Below are 10,415 nucleotides of genomic sequence, written 5' to 3'. Positions count from 1 at the left end.
GCAGCATCGATGTCACACTGCTGGTTCTTCTGTAGTCTGAGAAGACCATTCTTGCTGCTCGGCGCTGCACCATCTCCAGTTTCCAGATATTTGCCTCAGTGAAAGGGTCCCAGATGATAGAGGAGTATTCCACCAGAGGTCTCACGAGGGTCATATAGCAGAGCTCTTTGGTCCTTCTTGGGCATTGATGGATGTTTCTCTGTAGAAAGGATGTGGCATTGTTGGCTTTCTTTGTAGTTAGATCAATGTGATGGTTCCAGTTTAGTGACTTTTGGAAGTTGAGGCCTAAATATTTTGCTGTATCTACTTCTTCTAAGATGTGTCCATGGATGTTATATGGTTGTCTGATTGATTTTCTCTTGTTTGTTATGTGGAGTATCTGGCATTTTTGAGGGTGGAATTCCATCAACCAATCCCTTTCCCATCTTTGTAGTCCATCTAGGTCTTTCTGTAGGGCTATAGTATCTTGGTCTGAGTGGATAGAGCGGTAAAGGACACAGTCGTCAGCAAACATTCTAGTGGTGGATTCAGGTGATACATAGTTGGGTAGATCATTAATGAAGATGAGAAATAAGAGAGGCCCTATAACACTGCCTTGTGGGACACCTGACTGGACAGGTGCTTCACCTGATTTGCTGCCGTCTAGTAACACTCTCTGGCTCCGATCCCCTAGGAAGCTGTTTATCCACTTCAGTAGGTTGTTTCGTATACCATAGAATTGAAGTTTTGTAATTAATCGGTGGTGTGGGACCTTGTCGAAAGCTTTGGAGAAATCTAATAAAATGACATCAGTCTGACCAGCAGAATCCATATTGCGAGCAAGGTCCTGGACTGTCAGTAAGAGTTGAGTCTCACAGGATCTGCGTTTTCGAAATCCATGCTGGGCATCTGTAAGTATGTTGTAGGTGTCAAGGTGTTTCATAATGGTGCTTGTAACGATGTGCTCAAGTGCCTTACATGCTATGGAAGTAAGAGAGACAGGTCTGTAGTTCTCTGCTTTACTGCGGTCGCCCTTCTTGAAAATTGCTACCACGTTGGCAGTTTTCCAGTCGTCAGGGATGATTCCTTGGTCCACAGATGCCTGGAAGAACAGTGTAAATACAGGAGTAAGTTCTGTAGCTGCTTCCTTTAGAAGTCTTGCTAGGAGTTGATCTGGACCTGAGCCTTGTGTGGATTAAGTCCTGCGAAGATCTTCTGTACTCCGCTCTCTGTGATTGTAATATGTCCAACCGGATCATGTGGGCTTGGTCCCATATCAGGAATAGTTGAGATGTCTTCATCCTTGTTGAAAACTGAAGAGAACTGCTCATTCAGGATATTGGCCTTTGTGTCGCTGTCAGAGTGAGTCATGCCCGTTTTTGCTTTCAGTGGTGCTACTCCCTGACTGTCTGTTTTCTTGCTTTTAATGAAACTGTAGAACCTTTTGGGATTTGAGGCAGACACTGGACTGACAATATTGTTGACATACTCATTGTAGGCTTCTTAACATGCCAGTCTAGATTTTTTCTTGAGATCTTCATATCGTTTTATGCATTTATGAGACTTGGTTGATTTTGCCCGGGCATATGCTCTCTTTTTCCTTCGACTCAACTGTTTGATGTCTTTGTTTATCCATGGCTGGCTATATCTAGAGCTGCTCATCTTGGATGGCACACAGGAGTCCAGGACTTTCAGGAGATTGTCTTTTATGTCTGCCCACATGGTGTTGATATGGCTAATTGTTGTGTAAGTTTCTTTAAAGTGTTGTTGAAATTGGTGACATTTGCTTCTCAGTTGGTCTATATCTGCATTTTTCCATAGATGTATAAGTCTTTTGACTGGTTTTGATCTTTTAGCCGATGCACTGGATTCAACGAAGACTATGTCATGGTCACCTAGTCCTGGCAGAGTTGTACTGCGCGTTGTAAGAGTAGGACGATTGAGGAAAACATCCAGAATGTTGTCTTTTCTTGTTGGCTGAGTGACCATCTGGTGAAGATTGCAGGATTCAACAACTTCAAGGATCTATTTGCTTTTGCTGTTATATTATTGATATGATTGGTCCAAAATATATCTTTACTTACAAAATATTTTGCAGCCTTAGTGGACCATATAGTTTAATCAGGAATATTACTGGATGCTTCGTGCGGCTGATTCTCAGGTCGCAATTTATCTAGATTAAATTCCATGGATTAATCAGATTCCCAGTTTTCAAGGTTGTTGAAATTTTTGGAGGGTTTGGGCATCTTGGGTTGATTTAATTGTGAGATATACTATTGTGTCGTCTGCAAATGGTCTACCTTAGCTCTTATCACTGTCAGGGATATCATTTTTAAAAGAAGAGGCAAGGCCCTAAAACCGAGTCTTGGGGACAGGTAAATTGTCTGGCCTCGTTTAATATTGTCTCGGGTAACTGTACATTTGAGTTTTCATTGGCTGCCGTACAGTGACCTACATTTAGTCTTTGGCTAATACTCAATAGAAATTGCATGGAGGTGAAGGACGGGTGGACCCTTATAGATTATTATTATAGCAAAGATTTTATCATCATCATCGTCATTTGAAAAATGGAATGATCTTCTTGGACAAAATTAATTTCAGCCACAAAATTTTATTAATTTTTCTAGTAAAAACATTTACCTGTACTTAGTTATAACGTCGAATATATGTCCATTTTTAAAGTGAGTCATGTGATAAACAATTTAATATCAATATAATAAATGAGAAACGGGGTCGTTTGTGACACTTTAATTGCAATGTCCATATTTGATATAACGTTTAGACTCGCTACTTAATTAACTGATTGTTTTATCTTCTGATCAGTGTATAAATTTCTACATATAAAAAAATTTTACAAAAAAAAAATATTTTCGATTTATTTAATCATTGCTAAAAATAAAGTATTCTACGAACTTTATAGCAAAAAAAAACAATTAAGGGACAGGGTAACTTAGTCATAGGAAGGAAAATTAGATAATTTACACGATGAGTTGTAATTTGATCAACACATAAAGGATTGCGATTGGCGCACAATGCTACAATAAATTTTAATATTTTTTTTTAATTTTATTAAATGATGGCCAAATTGAAAGGTAAAAAACTGTGTTCTCAGGCGTGTTGCTAAGGTTTATATTAATAAACCTTCTCATATGTGAAATAAAGTTTAAAAAACAAAGATCTATAGAATTTACTGTGTTGGTCTGTTATAGAAGGCGTACGCGTATAAGCGTCTTCCCCCCTTAAATTAAGAAATAATATATCCAAAACTGTGATTTTATTGCTCAATAACATCACTGATTGGAGTTCGGATGCGGGGAATTATATCACGAGGGCGTAGCCCGAGTGATATAATGATGCGCATCCGAACGACAAACAGTGATGTTATCAAGCAATAAAATCACCGATTTGGATATATTATTTCGATTCTAACACGACATCAACAAATAAATGCTGCCATACATTATAACTAGCTTAATTGCGCCTGATTAGTTTCCGTACTTATTGTCAGCGCGTCACATTTTTAGTGGTTACGTCACGTATTATAAATAATGATTACGTCACATGTCTAAATATAGAACGTCAAACAGTGATTTTATAGCATAATAGCATAATAACACACACTTTCGGTTCTTCTATGTTCAATAGGGAAAAATGCGGGTCGTGTTAGAATATTTGTTTTAACATTATAAATATGATTTGCAACAAATGAAGCTATCATTAAACATAATTATTAGGGGTTTTTTATATTCCCTTTATAGAAGGCGTACGCGTATAAGCGTCTTCCCCCCTTTTTAATTTAAGTTTAAATTTTAAATACAGCTTTTTAATCTTAGTGTGGGATATACATGGGATACAATATTGTACTCTCTAGTCACATATGCAGAAATTAATTAAATAAAGTTTTTTCCCTGTAATTAATGAAGCATATGCTCGCCCATATGGTTTTATACCGGTGGCGAGGGTAAATAAACCTACACACACACAATGCTACATAGCCGTGTACCAGTAACCTTACAGTAGAGTTAAGTATACGTTTCAAAACGATTATTCGTGTATCACAGGCAGAGTGTGCATGTCCGCCATATTTGTTGTCACCTGTCAACTTCCGTCCTACGCAACAGAATTGGTCTGAGACATTTTCGCAAAAAATGTGATTCTTTACTAATTATCACAAAATTTGGTTGTAATAAATCGGAAGGTAAGTACTTTGTGTACTTGTATGTATAAAAATGGTAATAAAACATCTTTTACTATCTCTAGAAAATTGGTGAGAAAATAAATTACAAAACTTGGTGAAAACAAACACGAAAAGTAGGTTCTACAAGGTATTGCAAATATTGACACTCATAAATAATAACCTCAGATTATGTCATCAGGCAGAAATGATGGAAATCAAACCGTAAACAAAAATGTGAACGTCAATGATCAAACTATAATCGTGAATGACAACGTTGATCTAAATGGGATCTTTCTAATTGAAAGACCCTGGTCTAAATAAAAACAGATCTAAACAGTATATCAACATGAACTACCTGTAATTAGACTTCACAGAGACATTGAGATGATTTATTGATGGTCAATGTCTTTTTCAAAAGGTAATGTAAAATGTACTTTGGTCAAACGTAATATAAATTCAACCCACTGACAATTCCGAGACCCCATAACTCGCCCCACTTTAATGACGATTCCCCCACATCTTGTATTGCCAATAAGGCACTCACGGTTACACGTTTAAACGGATTTGTTTCGATTTTCATTCGTAAATGTTTACGATATTTTTTACCGTTTAATCGAAATGACCATTATTGTCTTTCAAAATATCTTAATCATTGCCTGTAATCATGAATTCTATCAATTCTAATTAATTTATTCCAAAGTAAAAAACGGTACAACCCTTCAGACAGCATTACCGTGCAACAATCGATTGTGACATAATACATTTTTTTTGTGAAGTTGATTTTCCTTTGATCAAATGAGCGAAATGGGGATACAATGCCGACTCAATCGTGATGAGCCTTGAACATTATTTATTTGTACATGTGTTAAAAATAGAAAGTAAGTCATCTTTTGGCGGCTTGAATACATGGTGAAGTATATAGTACTTAGATGTTCCACCGTTTAATCGGCATCGTTTCGGTTCTTAACAATCGTGTAAACGTTTACAAAAAATTGTAAACGTGCGAGCCTTATGCAATTACGGTAAACATTTTTAATTCATTTGTACTGATAAATTTCTTTACAGTGAACATTTTATAAAAATTTTCATAAATATCAAAATAAACATTTGATCTTATCATTTCTAAAAAATTACACAAGTTTTAGTCGAAACTCCCACCAGGGAGTTTGGATTCTTATGTCATGTGAGGAAGCTATCCAGCTAGCTTATGAAACATCGGTGATTGTAGTTCTACTGAGGTCTTCCTCCATAAGTAAGTCTAGAAACCCCAACAAACAAACAAAATGTCATTCATTCTGTAAGCTTTTATGTGCCTTAATTTTCCTTTATGTGGCTTAAAAAAGAACAATGGAGAGAACAATGGAGTAGCATTCAGGTATCGTCCCTAAGAATGTCCATCTGTCTGTTTGCAGCAAATGGTATCAGCAGAATAATTTTTGAAGGATTTCAATGATTGTGCTTATATTTGACATGTAATATGTTTTATCAAAACACAGGTCAAGTTCCATTTTGATGCAATCAACTTATTGTCATTTGAGTTAATGTCCTTTTTAAGCAATTTTTCTTAGTGAAATAATATGTTTCAGCAGAAAACATGAAGAAGGATTCCCATGATTCTGATTTTATTTGACATGCAAGTATATGATATCAAAACACAAGACTTTATGTTTGATTTTCAGTGCAATCAACTTATTATTGGAAGAGTTATGTTTCTTTTTCAGCAAATGTACATTTTTATAGATATTGATTCACATAATTTATTTAGTTTTTTCACTTATTTCATTTTGATTTCATGTTGTTTGAACAAGTCAAGTTTAAACTTTGATTCTTAATTCTCTTTGTAATTTTAATTTCTGTGTAAGTTCTGATTCAAACACATTTCCTTTAGTACAGGCTTGTAATATTCTGCTAAATAGGGAATTGTATAATGATTTGCTTGCAATATCTACATTTATCTTAATTGAAGCATTTGTCTCCATATGATGTTACATTTAATCCAAGTTAAAAATTGAAGTTAATTTTAAAATATTTTTTCTGACATAGGCAAGAGAAATGAGTGTACCTGTAGATATTTTGGTATGATTCCCCATTCTGATACACTATACATTGTACCTCTCCAGGGCTTTTTGGGTCATGTTCCCAATGCCCAATAATAAGTTTTTTTTCCTAATTTCAAGGAGAAAATTCCCAATTCAAGGAACAAAAATGAAATATGTAAAAAAGTAAAAGTATTGTCATTTTGTAACAACTGCTCTGCCATAGAAAACTGTAATCTTGCATTCCAAATTGTAAAATGTGCTTATGAGTTAGATATAAAAGTTGTTTAGTTTCTTTCACGAAAGATATTATATACATCAAATTAGACAAAGAAATAGAATATTACTTCTTTTTCTAATTTGATGTATACAATATGTTGTCAGGTTTTCCAAAAATGTCTAAAACCTTGTAAAATTCCGAATTTTTGGGGTTGTGTCATGTTCCAAAATGCTTAGAAAAAACCATGCACCTTAGAGCTATTTTCATATGTGATAATGACCAAATGTCAGAACTCGAAAAATATAGCAATAAATGAGTAATACACTGTATAATCTATGACATTTAAACTTCACATAGCGATAAGAACCAGCGAGTGGAGGACTTGTTTTTTGTCCAAGAACTCTAATGGTATCTTGTTCACTTCTTTTTATTTATCTCCCTTCATAATACAGTAAATACTTGATAATATTTTTAACTGAATAATGCTTTGTCTTTTGAATGATAACTTCATATTTTTTCAGAACATACCTTTGGTGATCTTATATTTTTAGGTGGAGTAATGGGTCACTTGGGTCAAGGTCACAAGTGCTAAAAAAAGAAAAGATTTTTATACTTTTGCTTATACAGCCTTTATTTATTGACTGAAGTCTTTCATATTTTGTCGGTTATTATTTTGATCTGACAACTTTGGTTGGAGAAAGTGGTCACTTTGGTTAAAGTTACCAGACTGATGGACCTTTACACTTTTGCTCATCCAGTATTTACTTATGTTGTTCATATTTGACAATCTAAGATACAAATTTGGGTGGTCTTACTTGTATTATTAGAACCTATGTCAATTTGCTATTCTGCTTTCTGTTCCTTCAGCTTTACGTTAAACAATGAAGTCTGAAGTGTTTGAATGACTGTTACGCATTGACAGATATACATATATTATATATTTATATAGGTATGGATGTAAGAAATGTACTTATTAACTTTAGAAGCTTATTTTTAAGTTCCTCTGTTACATTTTTCAAACTGTTTTTACCAATAAGTCTCAAAGCAAGAGGCATAGATTTTGAGTATTTCAGACACCCCCCACCCACCATCTGAATAGATGTAAAAACACACATTGATATAGAACAATACAAGTCACAGATGTTAATAGCCTGTCAAGGTGATTTATAGCATGATATCTTGTGCTATATTAATCAATATTGATGTCCTTATTGTGGCCTTACAATTTTGATTGTAATTTAATAAGGACATGATCAGTAAATAAACCAGATAACCCGTTATCCGTCATTACATCTACTGGTCAATGTCATTTAAATCGACAAATCTTTTAGAAAAGTCAGCCAGCCACATTTTATGCGCGAAACAACATGAAAAGATTTGAGCAAAAGAATTTATGTCTTTTTGTTTTAATTAACAGAAAAATGATTTGTTGATTATAATTAAGAAGTCAGTAGTAGTATTTAATAAAAATGTCATAATATATGTGTTGTACTCAATCACGTTACACTTTATGCTTATTATCGTACATATTCAAACCATGATCGTTGTAAATCTTCTACCACATTTTTCAAAAAACTGATGTTTTGCTCTGTTATCAATGAAAAATTACAGGTATTACCAGAAGGGGGATGTGCCCCCTTCTGTTAGGGGGGTTTGAAGGGGGGCGGAGTCCCCCTCATCGCCAAGAAAATTTTGGACTTGTGAGAGGCTAAAAATGACCCCAGGTCGATCATAATGTAACGTTTAACCAACGCTGAAAAGCCTTTGACTCTATCTCAATCCCTTGAGCAGTTACAGCACTTTGAAATAAATTTAAAATATCTGGAAAAAAGTGATCCCTCAGAAGCATTAAAATCAGCAAAATTCCATGAAAGTTGCAGACTCTTTTTTTTTACTTGAGTCTATACATGAGGGATAATGTTAAAGATGCAACATCCCTCACGCCCCCTAGCACCAACTTTAGCCCTACTTGATTTCCAACACTTAAAAACAAAACACAGGAATAAATGATTAGATCCTTAAGGACCAGAAAAATATAACAACACTGACAACTTTACAAGATGGCTTGTTATTAGCATCTGGATGTTTCCAGTATGATACAAATATCAAAATGCTTCTGTCAAAACAACATTCAATGTTTCCTGTATTTGAAAAAGAAATTGTATCTGGTAAATCCTATAACGATATACTAGTATGAAATTAGCCTGCAGAGATTTATTAGGAGATTCTTGAAAATACATGTACAATGTATTTGCAGTATTAACAGACTTCCAAAATGAAAATGTTTTAAAGAAATGACTGAATTAAGGAGGGCATATTATAATTATCAAGTTTATTTGTCCATTTTAAATTGAAGCTATTGTTTTTTGTAACAGTTTGTTTTTTTCTTTCATTGTTTCTACTTGGTTTCATGTCAAATTGAACCGCCGGCAATTTACCAAGTTTTCGGTGTCTCTGATTCATGGGAAATCAGGTGTAAGAAAAACAAATTGATCAACTGTCATTCAGTGATTTGTTGAAAACAAAAGACAACCTATAGAATTACTGTTCAAATTCATGCTAATTAAGGGTCTTTTGTCTTCTCTAATTGCTAAACAAAAACAGATTAACATATTTTGTTTCATTTTCAAAACAAAAGATTGGTTTTCTTATGACTTGTTGTTGTGCATGTAACATTTTCATATTGTTTTATTATATGCCTTTTATGTTAAACATGTTTATAATTTTCTGCCAACTTTCTTTTTCTGTAAATCTAAAGAATTAAGGTTATAGCCTTTTTTTACACTGCAGTTATCTCCCTTTCGTAAAATACTTTAATTCAGCAGTATTGTTTTTTTTTACTATACCCACAGTAATGCCCTAATTAGGTCTTTTAGGGGAAAGTTTAAAGTCTTTTTGTCTTGAATTCTAGAGAAAGAATTTACATTGCATTCTTTGACATTGTTCAGGTTAAGTAATATTTTTAAATGACATTCTGTTATCTACAGCTGAATGGAGAAATTAGTATGACCATTTAGATGGCAGCTTTTACAACAAAATTGACATTGGAACCCAGGAACATTTATAAGTCTTACATGTATTTGATGAAAATACTGGCTTCTTGAAATTAACCAGAAAGTTGTCAATTTTGGCAAAATTTAAGTTGTTCTGATTTTCTAGTTTTTCATATACTTGAAATGTTATTGTAACATTAGGTCAATAAGTCAGTAGTCACCTAAAAAACAAAGCAGATGCCTTTAAAATTTTCTTGTCTCTGAAAATACTGTACTGTATGATATTAAATTTATTCATTACATTTCTTTGGCTCTTGGAAAATACTCGTAAAAGTTTATAGAATGAATGACATCCAAAAAAAGTATAGTTACCGGTACTTTCTTTTGTTCCTATAGCCACATAAGTATTGAAATGTTAGCTCATCTGTCTGACTGTTGACACTACAAGATAGAAATAATGGGTGCCATCTAACTGTAAACAGAACATAAGAGAACACTGGAGTTAATTCCATAACAATAGAATAAGGGGCCAATGGGCTTTTATTAAAGGAAAGAAAATAACAAAAGAAATGGCCCCATATTCTATTTCGAGCGCATATCATCTGTCTGTTGACAATTAGTTTCTGCAGAATTACTTTTGAAGGATTTCATTGATTAAGATTATATTTGGCATGTAAGTATGTTATTTAAATCAAAACACAGGTCGAGTTTAATTTTTTGCTGCTTGGAAGAGTTATGCCCCCTTTTCAGCAAATTTCCTATGAAATATTGGTTTCCACAGAATAACTTTAAAAGGATTTCACTGATTGTGTTTATATTTTGCATTCAAGTATGTCATATCAAAACACAGATCAAGTTTGATTTTCTCTGCAACCTTGATTTCATCGATTTTTGTTGATCAAAATAAAATCAAGTGATAATGTTCAATTTTGTTTACTTGTTAACTGGCTTTTTACCTCACTAGAACTAGCAATTGTCTTCTTAGAAATTATTGGTCAATTTTAATGTGC

General features: G+C 33.8%; 1 protein-coding gene across 1 annotated transcript in view; it reads left to right on the top strand.

Annotated features, from left to right (window-relative positions):
• Window positions 1–4,038: 4,038 nt before the first annotated feature.
• LOC132714183 (zinc finger protein GLIS3-like) overlaps window positions 4,039–10,415 on the top strand; it is a 57,082-nt gene continuing 50,705 nt past the window's right edge. The window contains exon 1 of the mRNA XM_060696971.1: window positions 4,039–4,177. The gene's annotated coding sequence lies outside the window, so the exon portion shown is untranslated. The remainder of the gene's footprint in view (window positions 4,178–10,415) is intronic.

Source organism: Ruditapes philippinarum, unplaced genomic scaffold (genome assembly GCF_026571515.1).
Source record: "Ruditapes philippinarum isolate M1 unplaced genomic scaffold, ASM2657151v2 ctg474_1_1_1_1, whole genome shotgun sequence".
Taxonomy (NCBI): domain Eukaryota; kingdom Metazoa; phylum Mollusca; class Bivalvia; order Venerida; family Veneridae; genus Ruditapes; species Ruditapes philippinarum.
This window is presented reverse-complemented; position numbering and strand designations above follow the sequence as displayed.